The 23299-nt window shown below is 39.8% G+C and overlaps 1 protein-coding gene across 1 annotated transcript in view; it reads left to right on the top strand.

Annotated features, from left to right (window-relative positions):
* Positions 1–6167: 6167 nt before the first annotated feature.
* The window catches only part of gli1 (GLI family zinc finger 1), a 53892-nt gene continuing 36760 nt past the window's right edge, over positions 6168–23299 (top strand). Inside the window, exon 1 of the mRNA XM_069690962.1 lies at positions 6168–6480. The gene's annotated coding sequence lies outside the window, so the exon portion shown is untranslated. The remainder of the gene's footprint in view (positions 6481–23299) is intronic.

Below are 23299 nucleotides of genomic sequence, written 5' to 3'. Positions count from 1 at the left end.
AATTGTACAGATTTGATTGTGTTTTGGTTAGTCATTTTACAGCTGGTATAATGGCGCCCTCTGGTGGCCGTGACTCCAACTAAGAGCAAATTTACTTTTTTGAATTGTATGTATGGAGAAGCAAACATATTATTTTCATTTTATTATTATTTTCCCTGTAAATTAGAATATACTGTTAATAAATGTATTTATAGAATTTATACATGAGAATATATATAATCTCTAGTTTTAGGCCTATTTCACAAGGATACACATATCACATTGGTTAAATATGCTGTATTTAGTTATGCTTATTTTGTCCCAGCTGCATGTGTTCTGGTAATAACAACAAATAAAATTTTATTTAACAAACTGCTGACTTAATTTCACACAAGAAAATATACCACACACATGACAAAACAGAAATGGCTGTCCATTATACAACTTAAACTACTGCATATTCATATTATTATATAATATAAATATGGAACATGTTTTCTTTGTTATCGAGGCTCAACTGTGTCAGTTCACAAATATCAAGTTTTTGTATTTTTTTATTTGTCAATCTAATCATAATTACAATTTTTTTTAAATACAAACCTGCATAAAGTTATTGAACTATTGAAATTTCCAGTTTTAAAAACATTATAGCTCTGTTGTGTCTAATTCGTCATTAAACGATCAAATAAAAAAAATGCAAATAGAAAAATGGCCTCATTCAGTCTTTTTCTTGTTTAAATTGCCTTACAGTCCACTGCCTTACATAATCCATTCAAAACAGTACTATGGATTACAATGACGGTTGACTGGCCACCAAGTAGTACTACCATCAGTTAATGCTGTTAAATGTTTAATGCCTATTCCACGTACACTTCCCACTCTCAGCTGCTCAGTCATAGAGCTGCCTCAGTAGTAAAACACCAACTAGCGTTTGACAAAAGAAAATCTTATTTCCAAAATTCAAAAATAATCAAAATCATTTGTATTATATTATCTCCTGGTGATTAAACAGAGAGTGCAGCAAGTCTATTACAACAAAAGCGAAAGGATACAAGTGAGAGAAAATCTGGGTTTTTTGGGAAATTGCAGAAAACAAAGCTGTGCCTTTAAAATCAAGTATCGAGTATTATTATTAAACAATTTTTTTTAATTTTTTTTTAATTTTTTTTTTATAACTGCTGTACACGGAGTAACAATGTTAACTTCAAGTTCAGGATTTCCTTTTTATACATGTAATTTATAAATAAACACTTGTTCATCCTTTGTCAGACAAATATACAATTTGTAATGCTCAGTAAAAACTAATTCCAATAAAATAAAGTCACACACTACTCACTTCTATTATGGTGATTAGCTACCTGTATTTTCAAATTTGGGGGAATTTTCATTCTGCGCTCGGTTTGAGATTACATAAAAAAAAACAGAAATATTGGATATAAACGTGTCTGTCATTGTAGAATTGTATTTCTTTAATTGTCTTATTGGTGCAAAACTCAAATGTATTTCTGGCAAATTGAATACATCTTATTAAATACACGTAGATGTGTGATCAGGCATGCAAAATTTCATCACTCACAGCTGCATATTATTCACAAATCAATTTAACAAATACATTTTAGAAATAGTATATAAGTGAATGTGGTAGCACACTGCTATAATCCAATGGAACTGCTACTGTTTTACAGCACAGGCAACACAAACATGCTGCAAATATAACACGTACCTCCAAATGCAATACATGTAAAATACTTACATGCATTGCAAAAACTGTTGTACTACATGCACCGAGCAATAGATCCCTTGATAAAGTAAAATAAATCATCTGTGCAGCGCCTACCTCTTCACCCTGCAGTGACTATATGTGTACAGAACTAACCTGCTCCTACTCTGCTGTTGGTCATCCTCTGCAGTCATCCTCTCTCCTGTGGTCAAGGGACTTGTGCAGGGAGAGGCGCACCCTTATATGTAGTACCTGCAGAGCTGCAGTAGTGTCAGTCCAAGACCCCGAGCCAATGAGAAGAAAACATGTGCAAAGGACCATCTGCAATGGAAAAACAAATCCTGTAAAAGATTTGGTGGATTTTGCTGCATGGCGTCCAGGTGCCCCGAGTCTTAGTGGCAGATGCTTTCTCTTCCTCTCACTTGGCTCACGTGCACATTTCTCTGTATCCTCCAGTGACCTTAAATACTAAAACCTGGATGCTCCTCCGCCCTGCACTTATAGAACACTTTCTTTAGCTTTCAGGAGGCAGTAAATAATAAAGTTAAATTAAAAATTGTTATTCAATTAAATTTAGCAACCGACACAACACAGTTGGCACTTCATGTTATGTGCAGCTTCCTACAAGACTGTGGAACGATCTCACATATTAGTGTGTATAGTTCACAGCAGATAGCAAGTACTCATCAGTGCCACCAAACAGTTCTTACTGACTAATGACAGCGAAAAGTCATGTGATAACATGCTTCAGTCTTGTTTGAAGAGAAAAATAGCAGAGAAAGAGTATCAGACCTGCAGCTCTAAGTCCTCATGGTCACTTGAACTGAATGGCTGAGGTGAAAGCTCTCGCTCTGCCATCTGGTGCTCTAAGCCCTCTATTAGCTTTAGAGGGAGACATCTGTAACTTTTAGTTCTGTCCCATTCACCTTTCCTTTCCAAGCTTCTTTGAGAGGAAAGGTTAATGAAAGACAAGCTCTTGTGCAAACGCAGCAACATAATTTTAATGTTATTTTGTTGGGAAGTTTTTCTAAATTTGCTCTTATAAGTAACAATAGATTAATTCTTCATCCATGTATAAATAAGTACTATGTGAAACGAGATGCCGGTACAAATGAATTCACCTAAAATTAAATAGAATATATGATGATATCAGTTGAAAATGATCTTTTGACATGTTTTCCAGTGATTCATAGCTTTGTATTTACCAGCGTGAACCAGTAGAACCAGTAAAACCACCTGTACTTGAGCTCTCTGGATTTGTCTCCTCACCTCACCCATTGGTAATCTGGAGTGAAGCCGGTGTTGGACTCTCCTTGCAGTCTGATGAAGCATATGGCTCCAGCATCTGTGGGCCGATTAAAAGACAGGAATTCCCTGCCTGGCTCCTACTACGGTAGATCTATTGGGACTGAAGCCAACGACTCTCATTGACAAAATCTGATTCAACCACTATGCTGTCAATGGACTCCAGCCTCGGTTCAGGTCACCAAATGTTCCAACTTGAACTCAGCTTTCATTGTTGCTTTCAATTTAAACTGCTTCATGAATTTAGTCATTTCCTGATATATACAGAAACAAATGCTGTCAGTCATGATGTGTGAGCACAAGCTGAGTAATCACAACGAGAGGTTCTTACCTCTTGTGCTGCAGTGAATACACCAGGCTGAAAAACAATATATAATTAAAAGGAAAAAAAAACATTTTGATGATTTGTTTTTTATAAAAAGTACTTTTATATACATTTATTTTACCCATGTTATTTAGAACATACTGTATATCTATAGCAGTTTAAAATTAATGTACAATCTAGCATTTGATCAATATGGGTATAAATATTAAAGATACTCTCTTAGCTAGCCAAATCACAAAATGTTTTCCTACACTACCAGTGTAGCTCTAAAAAGGCTTTTAGAAATCTAACTGTACTTTTAACCAAAAGGAAAACCATGAAAAATGAGGTGGGTTATCTTGAATAACCGCACCATTAATAGTAAAACTTAACAAACTTTTACAAATCTAACCCCTTGGAGGCATGTTTACATTTTACAGTAGCAAACACTCTCCTGATTATATGCAACAATATTGAACAGAAAGAGCTAGATCCTCCTATGACATGTCAACACCACAAATCAGAGAATTAATGATGAATAACACAGACAGTGGTAATGATACTGAAGCCTGTAGTATCTGAGCTATTAGTTTAAGGTGGTATTTTGGAATGGCGGAATTTTTTTTGCCCACATAACAGCACAATACAGGCTAAATAATTCTAGACTAAACTCACCACAAGATTGGATACAAAATCAGATTACCGGAAATCATCCGAAACCACATTAAGGTAAAACCTCTCAATATTGAAGGTCCCATGGCAGCTAGTTGCGTATGCTTCAGAATTGAAGTTACACGTGTTGTAGTGGCTTCTTCTTTTGTGTATATCTGACATAATCAGCTGTTTCTTTGTGTTTCTATGTAGGCTACTCCATTTCATCTAAAAGATATGCAGTATCAGTACTTCTGCATTTTTTTCCCCCTCAGGTTTGCTATTAATTCTTCTTTCACAATGGCCATTCTTGCAAGCTGCCCTCTTCATGTCTGCTACCATCAACCATTCCATCACAAAATACAATCTAATTACCTGTTTCTCAGGTACTCCGGACTTTGTGGAGTTCATGAGTAACAGCAAAAGTCACCATTGGTCTAATTTGACTCACCGCATATGAAATGTTTGTGTGAAACCGACATTGTGCGACTATTTCAGGCAACACTCTTCTTTTTTTCCACTATCAGTGTGTTGCTGTTTACAAAATCTCTGTTGCAGCGGGAAACCCACACACTGTTTTGATAGACTGCATGCATTAAAAAGACTTAGTTCTTTTCAGTCTTTTGCGAAATTGAGCCATTTTAATGACAGTGGTACATGTAATGTTACACCAAAACAAGTTATCTACTATTATTTTGCAAGGGCACTAAGCTTCATCCTGGTTGTAGGCAATTGTAATTGGTTTAAAGAAGAGCGGGGTGGAGATAGGTCTGGCAATGCCAGACTACCATTGGCCGGCCAAATGCTGCAGCGCTGCGTGTCCTTTCAAAGTCAAAGCCCTCCTTTCAGATTAAAAGCCCTTCAGAGTTTAATACACCGGTCGGCCAAATACCAAATTTACACCGATGCTGTGTTCGAAATTGCGTACTTATGTACTAACGCGTGCTATTCTGAGTGAATAAGTGCCTGTCAAGTATGGAAACATGCAGTGCATTAAAAGTACCCAAATAGTATAGGCTACCCAAAAAGCTCCACAAGTTGAGTATGAAACGATAGACACTTCTCAACCTCTACAGTTGCCATTATGACTAAGTGGCTTGCATCTGTATAGGGCTGCAGCTGAACGTAGCACTATACCAATACAAGTTACACACAACCACACAAACGTGTTTATATTTCACGGAGTACCACCATACTGCTGTCGGTTAGAAGCCATCGATATATGTGTTGCGTTTGTTAATCGGAGGGCATGGAAACATTGTCATTTCTGCCTCAATTAATAATTACTGACAGGTATGTGTGCAGGTAATGCATTCAAATACAGAATGCCAGTGTTCGATTTGAGAGAACCCTGTTGAAATTGTGTACTAACGTGTAAGAATAACCTACTATGAGTGTACAAAGGGAAATATGCCCTACGCCATTTTGAAACACAGTGCTTGTCTTGTTACAGTACTAACTGAAATAGCAGTCCTCTTGGCTAAGTAAGTTTATGTTGTGAACATCAGTCATATCTCGTAATTGTCTTATATTCACTGTAGAAATTCAACATGTAAATGATAGCAGATACTGCACGATATACACACTAACATGTGAATAAGGGTGGTACTGTCACATATTTTTAAACTTCAAGCCGTGATTTTATCTTAATTGCTGTCGACCTGTGGCACTGGTCGTGGTGCTGGTCCTGAACCGCAGACTGAAATCCAGTCCAGGTTTTGTGGTGGATTTTACTGGCAAGGCGCAGCAATCTGCAGCATCCCCACACGTAGCAAGCCACACACGCTGTCCGAGAAGCTGCTATGAAGTTACACCATTAAAGTAAACACAAGCATTTATAGACGGATTATTCCAATTACTAGAAAGGAACGCACTTTATATAGACACAGCCGTGTCCATACAAGCATTTGTATTTTATAAACATGTGCCTGTTGTAATGTCTTTATATAACTAACTGTATTGCTATAAATGTATTTGCATTTATTTATGGAGAAAAGGGAGAGAAATCGATACGCTGTCAGTTTGGCTGGATAGTCTGGGGGTGTAAGTTAACTTTAAGGGGAAAACTGAAGCAGCGTGGTCCTTTTTTTTAAGAAAAACAAAAAGTGAACTTCCTGTTTCGGGGTGGTCCACCGACTGTGGAGAAAGGGAGGGAGGCGGGAGGGAGGGGGAGATGGGGGTGCGCATTCCCGCATTGGCTGTGCAACCAACTCCAGGGCGCTTTGCGGGACTCTGTAGCCGAACATGGGGTTCAGTTTTGTCACCGTTTGCGTAAAGAGACTCTGAAGAATAAAAGTATGGAAAAGCGCGTCTGAAGAAGGACAATGCGTCGGTTTCTGTGAAGAATTCAGTCATCTCCATCCGAGTGCGCTTGCCAGAAAGTAGGGAGAAAAAAAAGAGAGAAGGGGAGGCTTTACTGGAAACTCAGACTTTCACAGTGCTGGGACCCTCTGAGCGCTTCGAAGGACTCTGGGAACCAAGTCAAAAAGTTTCATGCTGAATATTCCTGCATTAACCTGAGGTAAGCAGTGCTGATGAGTCATTTTCGCGCTGGAAATCACAACCGATCATTGATAAGTAACGTTAAATCATGATTTGAGTTGTTTAATTACGTGGCACGATAATTACTTTCTTACTTTTTGGAGTGAGAGAAAATGTTTAATTGTGTTATTGGTGGTTGTATAGTAAATCCTGTTTGGGCTTTTTCCTCTTCTGGTGATGATGCGTTGGTTTTACTTGATAGCTTTGTCTTAATTGATTAAGCTACTTTCTATTTTCCAGTTGCACCCTCCAAATTTCAGTAATTGAATTGCATAATCTTTCTATTCACCGACCAAAATGTTTCAGTCACTGGGACACTCGTCAAAAATCAAAGTGGCGTTTTTCCCTCTATTTTCTATCAATGAGAGGATACCCAAAGTATGGTCTGGCACGAACTAAAGTCTGTTAGAGTCGAGGCATTAAAACAATTTAAGTTTCCCTGCGTTCAGACAGTCATCTTTTGGGGAAGAGCTTCTTTTAGGGGTCAGTCTGCTTGCATCGTTTAAAATCATTCGGCACAGAGGAGGGTGGCAGTGCCACGGGAGAACAGCTGTTTCTTGTAACCTGAAATACTTGAGGTGCCAATATTTTTTCAAATGTGAGTGACTGCCAGGACACCTACAAAACAACACCATCTCTTAGCACTGTGTGAGGCTTTGGGAACCAGAGAGCCCCATTAAATTCCATGTTAAGTGATGGATAACTTAATGGTTTCATGACATGTGTTCCCTGAGTATTTTGTTGCATTTATCTTCTTTCTTTTCACACACAAAAAATACATGCATACAACCCATCATAATATATCTCTAATCTGAGATATATTATGGATTCTAATCTGATTATCTCTCTAAGAGTTGACTGTAGCTGCTAATTTGGGAAGATTAGGCTGCTGGTCTTCATGTAGTGACTCTGGACTGAAGAGCGTCAACACTGGACTCAATAGAAGAGCCAAACACTTATTTATTCCAAAGTGACAGTGAGAAGTGCTAAGCACACAAGCTCACAACCTCCCTTAACAGTATTTGCACAGACACACAGGCTCACACACACACACACACACACACACACACACACACACACACACACACACACACACACACACACACACACACACACACACACACACACACACACACACACACACACACAGAATTTACTTTGTAGACTCAAGTAATGTGAGAGGAAGACAATTTGTAGGATCTATTTAGCAAATCTGATGTGAATGGATTGTGCACAAACTAATAAATAATTGATCTGTATTACACTGGACAATAAGTAAACAGTTTTGGACAGAAGTCATTGAAATAGTGATTATTTCATTACTTTATACATTTTCATGTGTTGAGATTTGTCTTGTGTCAACCTGAAAACAAGAGTACCAGGACCTTTGACATCTCATTTGATTTGCCTTCAGTACATTTCAATACAGCGTGGATTCAACTTTTTACATATAATCCGTTGCAGAGAGGCATTCGGACACTTGTCAAGGTTGAGATGGGGGAGAGTTTGAGGGTAGAAAGTGCACTTGTCCTTTGGCCACGTATGAAAAGCTCTGCAGGGGAGCTTCCTCACCCTCCCTGGTCTTTATCGAGTGTGTTAAGGCCAAAAGGCTCCTTAATGGGAATGTTCTTAAACAAATAGACCATACAGGAAGCAACGGTCCTCCTCCAGCCGATCGCAAGTGAAGACTGATCTGGTTTATCAGGGCCATATCAGAGCAGTGATAAGCCTCTTTCAGGATGAATACAATTGCTGTAAGTGGAATGAACTGCTAAAATGAAAGATGGAGGACTTTAATGAGTCAAATGTGAAGCAGGAGGGATTTAAGCAATGAAAGTCTTTCATTTAGAGCAAAGTTTGGATTTTGAAATATCTCAAATGGACTCTTTACATTATATTTGTATGTAGCATTAGTGATGTGAGCAATGTTAAATTTCTGTGTTGGTCATGTGACACACACGTAACCAGAGGCAGGCAGCAACAAGTGGTGTGTTTTTGTCCAGATTCCATTTTAGTCCGCTCAGCAAGAAACATGCGTCACGTGATGCCTGCAACCCCCCCCCACCCCTCCCACACACACGCACACACAGTCCTCCTAAACCCCACCACCCCCCCAACCTTCCAGAGAGAGGGAGGTGTGGGGGGGGGAGAGACCACCCTCACTGGGATCACAGCCCCTCAATCAGACCCTTTCACACCCTGTGAACCTGAAACAATCAGGGTTTAATAGCAACTGTCTGTCTGTGCCGGCCCATGGCTAAGACCATGTAGGCTCACAGCGCAGAGCCGATCAGCTTCGGCTGCAGAGAGAGCCGAGTAGACAGGCCAGGGATGCCCCAAAGGACACACAAGCAAAGACACACACACAGACTAACTCCTTTTCTGTCCTCATCCCCTGCTACTCTTTTCTCTTCTCGTACTTTCCTCCTTTACTTCAAGGCTCATGAAGAGATGGTCCGCTCCCTCACATCTCTGTTGACAGGGTCTGGTATTTGAAGGTTATTTCGGTTCATCAGATCGAGTTTCTCTTGTTTTCAAAGGCGTTTATTCTAATTTTCGTGTCATCAGTGTTCAATGAGTGAATAGATTTCGGTCGTGGTGGTTGTTTTGCTTATTTTAAGCCTAACTTTATTCCATCTGAGCCATTTGAATATCACAACAGAAAGCCTCAATTATGTAAGAATGAAGTCTGTATCCACTGTCAAACAACTGTTTCATTCAGTGATATCACACTAATGATGTCACCAGATCCCCTCTTGGTAGAAATATAAGATTTAATGCATCAAATGATGCTGAAATGAGGCATAGGAATAGGGGAGGGGGCTTGTTACTCCAGTGGGCTGACACCAGAGGGCAAAGGCATTAGCCACTTAGAAAGCTTGAATTGCATTCGCCAAAGGACACACATAATAGAAAGGGGAAATGTTGCAGTCATGGGAAATATTCTGAAAATTATTGTTCATGGTCACTTGGAGCTTTCCCACCCATTGGAAGGCGTGGCAGACAAATTGCAGCAGTGGAGATTTAAAAAGAAAAAGATCCACAGAGATAATCAGTTCAAAGCAACAGAAAAATGAGACAGAGGTCGACAGTGATTGATGTAACTTTAGTGGTGAGATGATGGGAAATTAAAATGTTGCTTTAATAGTGATTGCATAACTGATTTCACAAGATTAGGGTATAAAATAATGGAAAACAGTTTAAACAGTAATGAAGCAAAATAGTCCACAGATTATTTAGTGATGAAAATAACTGCATGAAGACCTAATCTAGTTTTGGAAGTTCGTGTGTTTCAGTTACTTGTAAGCTTGTTGTATCAAGAGGCTCATAAGCTGTTCCCTCATTTAAAAAAAAAAAAAATCAAGAATGGCTCTGTGTGGAAGTATTCCTGTTGACTAGATAAGAAAGGTGTCATTAAATGGGGTGCAGCAGGCAACAGTAAGCGTGAAGTAGCTGTTTTTCGCCTGCACCGGCGGGAATATGTGTATGCATGCGGTATAGATTTGAGCATGCCGCTAACAGTAAAAGGTAGAATTTATCCCTTTCCCAACGCCCTTCCTTCTTCTTTGAATCAGGGAGATGTTTTTTTTTTTTTTTTTTCATATATGCGTGTGTGTGCAGTTTGGCACGCGGACTGTTAACTATCGTCTCGTGGTTAATATTAGAAATCAAACTGGTGCTAATATGATCCAGGTGAGATTGTGAATAGCTTTTGTATGCACAAGCAACCCTCAGTGATACTTACTCATTTCCAGCTGTTACATTATCTGGGTTTGTAACAATGGGCTTGTGGTCGGGGTTTCTTTGAAGGATGGTGGTCGGCTGTGGATGACAGAAGCGAAACATAAACGGCGTCTGTGGGGGAGGTGGAGAAAACCCAATCTTGTAATTTTTCAGGATGAGGTTCAGTTGTCTGATCAAACTCTTTAAGGGATAATTAGACGAATTTGTTGTTTACAGATGTGTGTTTGTACATGCAGGGATTCGATCATAGAGTATTTGTATTTTTGCAAGATTATGCACCAGTATGTGTGTGTCTTTGGCCGTGTGTGTGTGTGTGTGTGTGTGTGTGTTTCAATGTGTGTGTTCTCAGCCGCTGATGACTCACATTGGGCTGTCCTGTCGGCAGGCAGAAAGTGAAGAGGAGGCGGTGTTTATTATTTGACCAGGGTTGCCATAGCCACGATGCATTCGGGTGCTGCCATCATCAGTTTAATTACAACTCGGTGTCTAAGAGTCGCCCTTCTCACTACCTGCGTCTCTCTGACGTACACCAGTTAGAAAGAAAATGTCACATCTGTGTTTCTCTTACTGTCAGATAGCAAGGGAGGGTCATCCCGAGAGTTTAAGTGATATCTGGTTTTTTTTTTAAGGCCATTTAGTTCCCAAACAGAACACCAAGAAACAAAAAAGAAACATGTTTGAAACATTGATTTAGATTATAACTCTCTGTATTCTTGTTTTTTCCATCTCTCATATTTATTTCAGTCCATTAAAAAGCTACATAACTCCTCCTTAGCACATTATGTGTAAGTCACAACATTTCCAACATGCGATAAACTGTTACATTTTACTGCTGGAAAGATTATTTCTGACTTCCACCAAGTGAGAGACAAAGGGAGACAGAGTGGGAGTCGATAAATTGAGAGAAAGTGCAGAAGCATAGTCATGTTGCGTGTGTTTATGATGAGCCTTCTGGACAACAACTCTGTTATCTGAGATGAGATAATGTCCTTAGATTCTTGGCTTGGCCTACAGTATGTTCTTGGGCAACCCGCAGCTCAACATACCACACACTGTCCTCTGAGTATGTATATATTGCTCTATAAAGCAGGACAAAGATGCAGCTAGTTTTATATAGTTGTACTGTAAGATGTAGATGCACATGTGCACTACGATATTTTAGTCAGTATATTATCATTCAACGCTGCACCAGTCGGCACTAGTGATTGCAGCTGAGTATTATTTTTTATTTTATTTTACAACATTGTACAATACCTCGGGGTTAGTACCAATTTACCAAAGTATTTGAAAAATAAAACAATGTTTTAACCGATTTTTAACTTGAACACATCATGCTAAACTGCAAAAAATGTCAAGACAATGCTTTGTTTGGACAAATATATTCCGAATAGTAGAAAAGTTTACTGTTACAGGTAATGACATATCTGCTCAAAGAAAAAGTTAACAAAATGAAGAATTTTCTCAAGGTTTGATCTCATTTCCCAAAAAATTGAAATACTCGAGTTTAATGACACGTTTCAGTTAGTACTTAAGAACTCCCTTTTGACACCCAGCCTTAGTGGTTAGTAGAATCAGTGTAGGGGAGGGTTTGTGTGTTTTTACCTTCACCTAGCACAACTGGGCTAATGGCAACGGTCTCAAAACCTCAAAGAAAAAAATGGAAGAGAGTGTATTCTCTTCAAAATAGATTCAGCATAAGAACTGTTTATAAATGTTAAAGACCCCTTCATATGAAAATCAATTATTTGAACATGTCTGTGTGGTCTTGTAATATGTTACAGGACATATCATGTGAAATAAATGTGCTACAACTGAGCACTATCACATTGGAACTGCAGTCAGTCTGAGGCTTACAGATTCAGACAGCCAAGCTTTCATATGTCACATACCTCAGGAACCAATCACGTCCACTTGTGGGGTGGGGCTTTTCATATCATCGAGCTGCAGGCGAACAGTGTAGGTTTGAATGGAAACACAGCCGGGATCTATTTACGCATTCATAGATCTATTCATCCTGAATGAAGACCAAGGTGTAGTGATACATCTGAACTGCTTTAAAGGCCTCAGGGGATGTTTTTATTGAAAATAACTTAAAAGCATTGTGATGAACAGACAGGCATTTTTAGGGTTTTGATCAATTCCAAGAGAGGAATTTTAAGATTTTGAATAGTGAATGAACAGAGTGTATTTGCATTCACCCAGTTGTATGTATTTTATGAAGAAAATGAGAAGGTTTTCCAGGTTTACAGAGGTACACCACAAAGTGAATCGATAGAGGGCCTAAACCACGTTGGCACAGTAGTTTTATACTGCTTGTTTATAAGAAGGGAGTTGTGTGGTCAGTCTTCCAGACCGACAAAAAAGAGGATGATTCTTTTTCTGTGTGATTCTTCTGTTTTGGTTACTTCTCTTCCAAATGTTCCAGTTCTGCATAAATAAATCTTCCTCCTTCGCCTCGTCTTGTTTTACTTTGTCGTTCTTTCTCTTCTTGCTCTTTCTCTGCTGCTCAGCCTCTTGCGTCTTTTTCTATTCCTGTTTTCCCTGCTCTGTAAGTAAGTGACAGTTGTGAGAAGCTGCAGTGGCTCTCTGATGCCACGTTAACCAGATCAGATGCAATGACAGGAAGTCGGTCCACATTCATGGACGTAGCGCAGTGACACACGCACATGACTTAGTGCCACTGCAAGCCAAATGCAGTCCGAGCCGTCACTGATACAGTGACATGAATCTGCCGTGGGTCAAAGGTAACTGCACCCTCAGTCAAACAGCCTCATATTTACTACAACCCATCTGACATGACATTCAGTCTGCAGAGCGCTTTGATCAGACTTCAGGCTCCATGTGGAAAGTCAGGCTCTCACTGATGAGTCAGAAAAAAAATCAGCGCCTTCACTTTAATTTATAAGTAACATCTGCTGATTGTTTTCGTAGCATAAAGGGGATGATAAATCCTTCTTCAAAGAGAAGCGTCTGCAACCAAACGGAACCCATTCAGGCCTAAAAAGCACGACAGCACATGATTAACAAAAGTGATGTAGTGTGCTTGTTTCTTTGGTTTTCTGATAGCCTAAACTGAAGCAAAGTGACTGGATGTTATCCTCCGTAGCATCAAATGTTGTTTACTGTTATGTTTCCTGTAGTCCACTGTCATAAAGCAGAAATGGAAACTAGAAGTCTACTTTGTGTCAAAGTTGTTGAGAAAATAATTCCATTTAGGAAACAACAAACTATCAAAAGGTAAAGTTTTGTAAGATGTAATAAATTTAATTTTCAACAAAGCTCTTCTGTTGTTTTGTTTACAGTAGGGGCGAAAAAGAAGAATCCTTTACAGTAACACAGGAAAACACAGTTCCTGTGCATTTGCTACATATTTTCAAACTTAATGAAGCCCTCAGAAAAATAATATTATTGGCACGCGTTGAGAAATAACTTTCCATTTTCATTAGCAGTGGAATTTGTTGGAAAGGAAAGAAGGGCAAAAGAGAGTAAAGGGTGAACGAGTAAAACATTTCATAGTGGATGCGGAGGAGTTAGAGAGACAGAGGGAGGGAGAGAGAGAGAGAGAGAGAGAGAGAGAGAGAGAGAGAGAGAGAGAGAGAGAGAGAGATGCAGATTGTTTTAAATCCGCAGCGAGTCAGGCTCTCAAATTTATGCCCATGGGCTGCTTCTTGGGTGGGCTGCAGGGAGGGCGGTGCACGAGCTGGAGCAGGGGAAAGTTGTCGACTCCAGACTGCTCGCCTTGCTCTGAAGCTTTTCCTGCTGGAACACATTTACAACTCAACCGTCCTGACTGGCTGACTGACTGCCTGGCCCTGCCCTAAAACTGACTGGACTGAACTGCAGGGACTGACTCTTTTGACGCTTATTGAGCAACCAGGGTTTTTTTTCAGTGTGTTTGAAGGCATTTCTAGTTTTATTGACGTCTTTCTTGTCTTTAACACAGGAACATTGCCGGAAGCTACAATGTAACTTTTGAGAGCCCACAGAAGTTTTCATGTGAGAAATTGTGTTGGTTTTTTTTTGCATGTTTTTTCATTCTTTTGAAAATTACAGTTTTTGAAAATCCAATTTAAAGATATTCCTTGATTAAACTAATTCCTCCAAGAAATAGTTTGCACTCAAAAAAATGACAAACGATTCACATCCCAGGCAAAAACTTGGATCAGATAAGGGGCAATTCTGGCTCCTCTGTATTTCGTGCCAGCGATGACTGTTTGTTTTGCTCAGCATGAGAAAGATCCGGGCCCACATCTAGCCTACAAATAGGTTCCCTGATGTTTAGAGTGAAGGAGAGAAGCTCACTCAACAACCAGCAACCAAGCAGTGCTTTTCAACTGTGGTTTTTCAGGGCTCGATACAAGCTGCTCATATAGTGTCGCTTTAACAGATATTAAATAGTTAAACATAAAAGTTCAAATTAAAACAAATAAAAATGAGAAAATCACCATCATTTTAAGTTCTTTCTCACGTTGTGTCCCACTTTTACACTGAAAGGGCTGCTTAGTGCTGTGTTTCTCTTACTTTTGAAAACGGGCAGGTTTCCCTGCCTCAGACTGAATACACAGCAAGGGGATGACATCAGCAGCATGTAAATCAGCTCGCATTAGAGCAATAATCTTTAAATGTAGAGGTTGGTTCACCACGATAATGTGCTGACACGTAGAAACAACAAAGACACATGTTCATGATGCATACACACTGCAACAATGGTTTTTGTTTCGAGTAAGATGACTTTTACATTTTGTCAAGTAGAGGTTTGCTATATTGTACCGTTCACTGTGATATCAGTAATTTGTTAACATGGTACAAAATTTACATTGTTATAATTGCAATAATACGACTTGTGGATATCATGATGTCACTTGTGTAACTTCAGTGGCTCCACAGCAGAGGAGTTAGTTCCAAAAAGGGGAGCAGCTTCAGTCGTGTGGAAGAAGTTTGTTTACAAAAGATCAGCTGTACAACAAACCCCAGTAAAATGTCAGGTTTTTATTGAATATTTGAAGGCAATCTGTTACTTTGATGCTGACACATAAAACTGTAAAACTTAGTTTGTTGCAATTGTTATTCTTGAAATCAGTAATCAAATATTTTAAGTATTTTTTTCACATTATCAAGAATATCGTTATTGTAGATACACCTTGAAATACTGTGATGTTGTTTTAGGGCTATATCGCCCACCCCCATTTGTCAAGGCGTTAATCACAAAAGTAAAAAAATACATTATCCCTTAGGTTAAAACGTAAAGATTTAGTGTTTGAAAAGAAAAGAAATCCCCATGGGTGTGTTTTTCTTTTCCCCTGCCCAGCAGTCTTGGTTCATTCCTGCCGCTGTGTCTGGCTGCTTTGCGAGCTAATTCACTCTGAAGGTATTACGGTTATTGGAAGGCTTGTAAACCATTAAGTCTTTTTTTACAAGAGAAAGAAAAGAGGGTCTGGGTAGCTGCGCGGGGGCGAGCCAGGTCTTGGTACGGATGCTGACCCCACTGTAAGCGATCAGAACAACTGAATGTCTCGACCAGCGGGACATCTGGTCCTGCTTGCTGCAAAACTGCAGACCATTCCTCAATTACATAATTGTGCCCATTAATTACATGAGGAGGGCCTTCATTTCCTGGTAGCCAATAACTAACAAAAAGAAAGCCAGTAAAGAAAGACTCGAAGACACACATGATTATAGTGAGTGTGGTGAAACAAGGCCTCCCATGTATACGAGCAGCTCAAGGTTAAAAAGCCACAGAGTGTACTGTATTTCCACCGTTATATTCAAGTGTGTGTGAGCTTTAGTACAACTTACATCTACATCTTATATGTTAGAGTTTCAGAGTAACCCAGTAGTGAAGTGACGCAGCAGCTGTTAGTTAAGGAGTGCTCTTGATACAGTTTGTTGTTTCTTCAGCATCAGTAGTCAGTGTTTTTGGCCACACACAAAGCTCCCTGCAGGTCATTTCTCCTGGAGAAGACCTGGGGAAGTGGCTTACCCTACATGTTCTGACTGGATGGATGCAGGTGTGATGGCTGTGGTGGGTTTCACACCATGATAGTGCTCCTGAGCAGAGTTGCTGTTGGCGTGGAATGTGAGTTTACCACAGTGTTTCAGCATGATTGTAGAGGATGTAAAGTCTGATTTAAAAATGATCCATTAATCCGTAATAATTTACGTTTCATTCTCCATTTTTATGTCCGCAGATTTCATTACATTTAAAAGTTTAAAAAAAAAATCCAGTTTAACACAGTATTTACATGCCCACATACTGTAGGCATTAAACGAGTTACTTGTTGATTAAATAGTTACTCCTGCACAGTTTTGCTGTGAAGAGATCCTTTCCCAATGCAGTTTTTATGCACTGTAAGTGATGGGGACATAATTTTAGGGCTGTAACAAATGCTTATTTTTATTATCGAATAATATGCCAACTATTATTTCAATTAATCAATCAATTCGTTAATTTGTTTTGGTAATAAAATGTAAGAAAACAGTAAATATATTATGAGATCTCACAGTACACTGTGACATCTTCTGATGTCTTTTGTCCAACAAACAGTCCCCCAAAATATTTAATTTGAAAAATCCTCACTTTTGAGCAGCTGTAAACAGCCAAAAGACTAAAGACTGACTAAAAATATCAATTCACTCATCAGATAATCAAATGATCTACAAAATTCAGAGTCTGTTTGACTTATTGTTCGAGCTGAGGATGCAAAATAGTGTTAGTCCTGCGGTTCCCATGCCGTGAACTGACCTGCTGCTGCACTCAGCATGAAACAAATGTTGGAGTGACAATGCGGCTGCCGCAGCTGTTGTTTTTTCAGGTCCGGAGCTGTTGTCCTCTCCTCCTCCTCCTCCTCCTCCTCCTGTACTTCTGTCTCCTGATGGTCCTCTTGTCCTCATCACTGTCTTTTCACTGTCTTTATAGCAGGGTGTTGCAGAGCGGAGTTGGCCTGTGGGATTGGAGCTCACACACTGATGCACCTGCTAGCAGAAGTTTGAGGAGAGCGTGAGACAACGGAAGAGTAGCTGGTGGGGGAGAGACACTGTCTTTCTGTGAGTGTCGGGAAGAGACAGAAAGAGGGTAGGGTACAGTGAAAGGAGGAGGCTGTGAGATGGAGTTTCTTGGTCTTTGGGCCGCGGGGAGGATTGCAGTACCATGCTGGGCATTTATGCCGGGCTTATGGGACCAGACTCAGCTGAATACACAGAGGGTCAACAGGGATCCACGCTCACTTTTCTTTTCACACCATACATACAGCGCTGTGTGTTCGCGCTGTGATAGACCGGCGACCTGTGCAGGGTGGTTCCCTGCCTTTCACCCAGTGCATGCTGGGAGAGACTACAGCTGCACCTCCCAGTATAGAATGGATGAAAAACGCTGCTAGTGTGTATGCTGTTTTTCTTCACATTCTTTTTAAGTCACACAATCTGGAATATTAAACTTTTTTATTGGCTGTTGTCAGGAAGTTTACTAAGCCTCTGAATGTATAAATTGGGATTTACTGTAGTGGATCACAAAATACATCTGTTGGGAAATGAGATGATGAGTAGAGTAGGACAGAACGAACAGACTAACTTTCGCCACTTCAATTTATATTCATTTTGGGACTTTTCCCCTACTTTTACCACAAACGTTTAGAGCAGAAATCCTTCATTAATGAAAATCGTAGACATCTAGAATGTGACAAAGGGGCCCACATACAATCAACAGCCGAAAAGGTTGGGAAACAATGACTGTATCCTCTCAGTCTATCCCGTGACACAGATAATTCTATGTTTGTTGTTTGTGCTAATGCCATGTGTTTGAGTGAACTTGGAGTGTAAATGGAGAGCGCAGTTACACCTGTTAATAGAAAGCAATCATGACATTCAAGTGTGATTTTTATGTGTGTGAGAAGTTTTGTCAGAGTTTATGCTCTAAATGTTTTGTAGCATCTATGTGATCATTTTTGGTTCAGATTTTGGTTTTCTTTGCAGTCAGTTAAACTGCTTACATTATTCTGGTTAAGAAAGCTGTTGCTTAAGGTGTTCAGTTTAATGTCACAGTAGTGTCCCACAGTTTGAGTCACATTGTCTCATGCACCATTTTGCACTCTATTAATAAGAAGACGCATTAGTTTACCCTGAAATCTGTGTCAGTTGTTGATCCTAATGTTGCTTTTATTCTTTAATCTTATAAAGAATCTCCATTAACACAAAACCATACAGTCTCACTTCAGTTTCTCCTAATCTGATGACTCTGCAGCAGGTTGTGACTTTGTTGGACTTTCCCGACTGCTGATTATTTCCCCAGCAGTTAGACCTCTTGCCGACCACTCTGTTCCCATTATTTCTATTCAGGACAGGGCAGGCAGTTGTTCTCCTATGGCGCATTTATTGGCCCTTATTAGCTGACACCTGTAGTCCATTAAAAGCTGTGGTCTGCTGACAGACTGACAGATACACGCTGCCTTTGAGTTGTCAGTGTGGTGAGAGCAACGCTTCATTTGGGATATGAATGGAAATTTGTTATGCTGCAGAAAACAATCGCTGCATGTTCAAAGTTTCAAACACTGAAACCCACAGGATCCCATTCAAAGGGGTTATTTATCGACTCTCGTTCTCTCACACAGCTGTGGAGCAGAAATGGGGTGAGCACTTATGCATTCAATGTGTGTCAATGTGTCTGTGTGAATGTTAAGTGTTGTGCGCACATGCATGGGCGTTCAGTGGGCAAAGGGTCCCAGATGTGGATGTTGTGCAACGAGGGAAGTTGTTGGTTATCAGCCGAACTTGTGGGTCCACTTTTGTGCTTGCTTTTGTCATAAACTTTCGACTTGATATAACTTTGAATGTGCTTAAAGAGCTTTGTATAAAATATTACATTAAAAATCAAGCAAGACACTTTAACCTTTGCTAAACAGCAGCCACTGTGACCACAAGTGACGATTCCGAGACATTTTAAAACAATAGTCCAACGAAAGAGGAGCCGTAAAGTCACCGATCTCCCTCCTAACCTAAATGTCACTTGCGCCGCAACATTTGTTCAAAGAGCGAATTGTAATTAGGCAATCCTCTCATATAATTTTGGTGAGACTGAATTGTATTGCAAGGCTACAGCACAATGCACCCTGAACTGGACATTTCAATTGTAAGAGCAAGAATGTTAGTTTTCCCTTCAAAGGTTAATATCTTGCTTAATAAACTGTCTTAACACCAGTTTTCTATTAATCACTACTGAACTGGACCAACGTCAACACGTCACAGCTGATCCAGAAATTCAGAAATGTTATCAAAAATATGCAGTGAGAAAGTAAAATGGATGGATACCAAACTTACATACTTACGGACCGAATTGCTTCAGTACTATCTGTGAGCCACAGCATTTACCATACAAAGCCTCTACCTGGGCACCCCTCTATGTAGACAAAATCTCATTTTATACTTAAGTAGATCCTACATTAGAACACCTTATTTTACTCTTTTCAAACTAGTGTCTGGCCACATACCTGTCTGAGTTGTGTGCGCTGCAGTAACTGAAGGCTTCTTTGTGTGTGGCCGGCTAGCTAGCATCTACTGATAGCATGCGAGATGTTAAAGAAACACTGACAAACTTTAGCATCTAGTGATGACTTGCATGTCAAACCTTTAGGAGACATCTGTTAATTGTAGCCACAGAGAAAAACCTGGGTTGCGCTCTCCCCCTCTAAACTGCATGAAACCTAAACATTTGTACCAAAATGTGACATGTAACTTTCTTTTTGTGAAATGGATTTTATGAAATTGGTATTGGAAACTGGTTTCAGAGTCAAGATATCTGTACTGGGATCAAACATTTTTGAACAATACCCAGCCCTACTTATTTGAACTCAAATCCTGATATTTTCCAAACCTAACCATGTGCATTTAGTGCCTAAACCTAAGGTAGTTTGTGTGTACATTTGAGTTGCCAGCGGGCTTCGTCAGACAGTCACATGACATCGATGCTGGTCAGTAAACAAGAATAGGCCACAGAAAACTATAGCCATTTCACAATATATGAGCCGTTATTGTTAAGGTGGTACATCTTTGACAAAGATAGCTGTCACACATTTTGATGTGAAACTGGTTTGAAGAATGCGACAAAGTAATATTACACTCATTGGTAATGATGACAGCCCCTGTGGGAGAAACTTAAAATGTGACACTGATGCAGCATTGTTGTCCTATTTTGAAAATGTGATCCTTTTTTAAGTAAAGGGATTTTGTTTTCTTGAGAAAAGGTTATTGTTTGGACTGTAGAAAAGTTGGGAAGGTAGGTTTGGAAGTCTGGAGTCACATTGGCTGCAAGAGTGAGTATTTGAGTATTAGGTAACTGATGTGCTCTGATTGGGAGGGTTCATTGTAGTCCATTATCCTTGAGGAATCTCTTAGAGTATACAGGGTTTCGACTGGAAAGAGAGTAAATGGGAGGGAATTATGTAAAAGAAAACTTAACTTTTGAATGAATATATGAATATTTCATTTAAAATCAGATCTGTTCCTCTGATTCTCTGCTTCAAAGTTGTGCAGCACTGAGGCTTTGGAACAAAATAAAATACTGACTGCAGGATCCTGATGGTTCACAGGTATCTTTGCCCTGTATGTCAGATGCTTTTCTCTCCCATTTTGTGTGCATCTGTTTCTTGTAATCATGATTTAGGTATCTTTAACTTTCTGTAACTTGAATAGCACGGACAAATCAATGTTGTATTGTTTTAATTAAACCAAAAAGTAACCCCATGTTCCCGTTAATGGTGAGCTGAGTCCTTGTGGCTGCTCCCCGTCTTCCTCTCTCCCTCTCTCCCTCTCTCCCTCCCTCCCTCCCTCCCTCGCCTTGTGTGTCCCAGCTCACACTCCAGCTTCCTGTGGGATAGAGCTGAGCCTCGGGGCAGAGGGATGTCTGTTCCCAACCAATGAGCTCTGTCACACATGCTCCGGCTTGTCAGACTGAGTTTGTGTGGGGGCGACGGGGTGTCAGAGTGAGTGTATGCATGTAAGTGCATATGCGTCTCTGTGTCTCTGGCCGTCTACTTGTGCAAATGAGTGTGTGTGTGTGTGTGTGTGTGTGTGTGTGTGTGTGTGTGTGTGTGTGTGTGTGTGTGTGTGTGTGTGTGTGTGTGTGTGTGTGTGTGTGTGTGTGTGTGTGTGTGTGTTTAGATGTTCCGATATGTGTGTTTTCTCTCTGTAGGAGGGGGTGACTGTCTTGTGCATGATGAAAAATTCAATTAGTAGGAGTTTACTGCAGTCCAGGTTCATCTCAGGTTGCCTAAACACACTTCGTCTTTGTGAGTTTTATTTGTGGAGCAGCAGCGGAGAGTATCTGAAATTTAAAAGATTGTAAAACATTTACTGTCTCGTGTTGCAATGGAAAATAAACAGTACAGGATACTTGAACACAGTTCTTAGCATACAACTGTTATTAGCATACAATTTCCCTAACAGATAAAGACATGACTTTGTATGTTCACAAAGTCTCATATCATAAGACAGTTTGTTACATATTAGAGATGTCAGGGTTTTTAATTGTAATCAGATAAACTTTGCAAACTTATCGAATCTAATTTTCACTTGTAAATAATGACCTGGACCTGAGTGAAGTTTATGCACGGCTGAAATTTTACCATCTGCATTTGCAGTTTATTTATTTACCAAGGCAATGTTAAAGTTTCCTAAATCCAAAGCTGGTGTTTTAAATTAGCTTGTTTTGCCTGTTCATCACTCCCAAACCCCAAATTATCAATTTATTACTACATCAAAGAAAGAAAAACACCAATTATGCACAACAGAGATGCAGGAACTGTTTTAAAGAACCAATAATAAGTCATCAAAATGGTCGTTTCAGCTTGAATATTTACACAGCTATTTTTGTGAGATTGACTATGAAGGCAGTGATCAGTCTTTTTTATTACAGCCACATAACATCGTATTCTACTCAGAAACAAGCTGTCACATAAACAAATGTGCTCAAACGTATATTTTAAACCCAGGAAACAAATTCTGTGGGTTTTTTTTTTAAACCAAACTATTCAGTACTCTAATTTCACTGAGTCAGGGTTTTGGCGTGTTTATGTGGTCCCACATCATACCTGATCACTCACTGACAGTATGTTGGGAGACACACTCTGTGGTGTGCAAACATCAACTAGATATGTGTGTATTTCTGTATAAGTAACACTACGTGTCTTGAATGTTTACACACACACACACACACACACACACACACACACACACACACACACACACACACACACACACACACACACACACACACACACACACACACACACACACACACACACACAAAGTGGCATTTACCTCAGTACTTCTTCCCCTGCTGGTTGGCCATTAAGGCAGACTGGTGGTGTGTCTGAGGTATGTGGCTTACCACCATGTCACTGCCTGGAGGGCTCCTGCTGTCTGTTGTCACCTTTGTGAACAGACAGATGTTGTGTTTCTCTTCTCTGATTGGTGCAAAATGAAGAAAATTCACAGACTGGGTAAAAAAAAAAAAAAAATGGACGTAAATTCTGTGTCTGAAAAGTGAACCAATGTGGAAGTGCCTTAAAAGTGCATTACCACTAAGGACCACTAGGGGCTAACTATAATTAAAAACCTCTTCCTCCAGCAGATTCTTATTCAAAAAGCCTCAACTTCTCTCATGAAATACAAAGTCAGTAAAAAAATTTCTACAAGTCCTTATGGTACCATTTGTTAAATTAAATCCTTCTGATCAGAGCTCTGGTGATCCAAATGAAAATAATTCAATAATTAATTAGCTATTAGGCCTCAAAGAGGGGTATGTTTGGGGGTGTGCCTGGTTTGGTGAAATGCCTTGGGTGTGGTCAGCTTTCGAGTGTAGGTGGACGAGCATCGTGTCCTTGGGTTCTCAGGCAGATCCATTCCTTGTTCCACCCCAGCTTCTCCAAATATTTTTCAGAAAAAAATCAATATGGCGACGTCCAAAAATACCAGACTCAAGACTCAAACCAATGATTGATGTCATGATGGGTTACCGCTTGAGAAAACTCCACCACTGACATTAACAGGCAAAAACATCAGATGTA

The sequence above is a fragment of the Brachyistius frenatus genome, unplaced genomic scaffold, assembly GCF_029030835.1.
Source record: "Brachyistius frenatus isolate BFR_SWC_R1_liver_20210118 unplaced genomic scaffold, ASM2903083v1 Contig_10, whole genome shotgun sequence".
Taxonomy (NCBI): Eukaryota; Metazoa; Chordata; class Actinopteri; family Embiotocidae; genus Brachyistius; species Brachyistius frenatus.
Note: the sequence above shows the minus strand (reverse complement) of the source record. Positions and strands in the feature narration are given on the sequence as shown.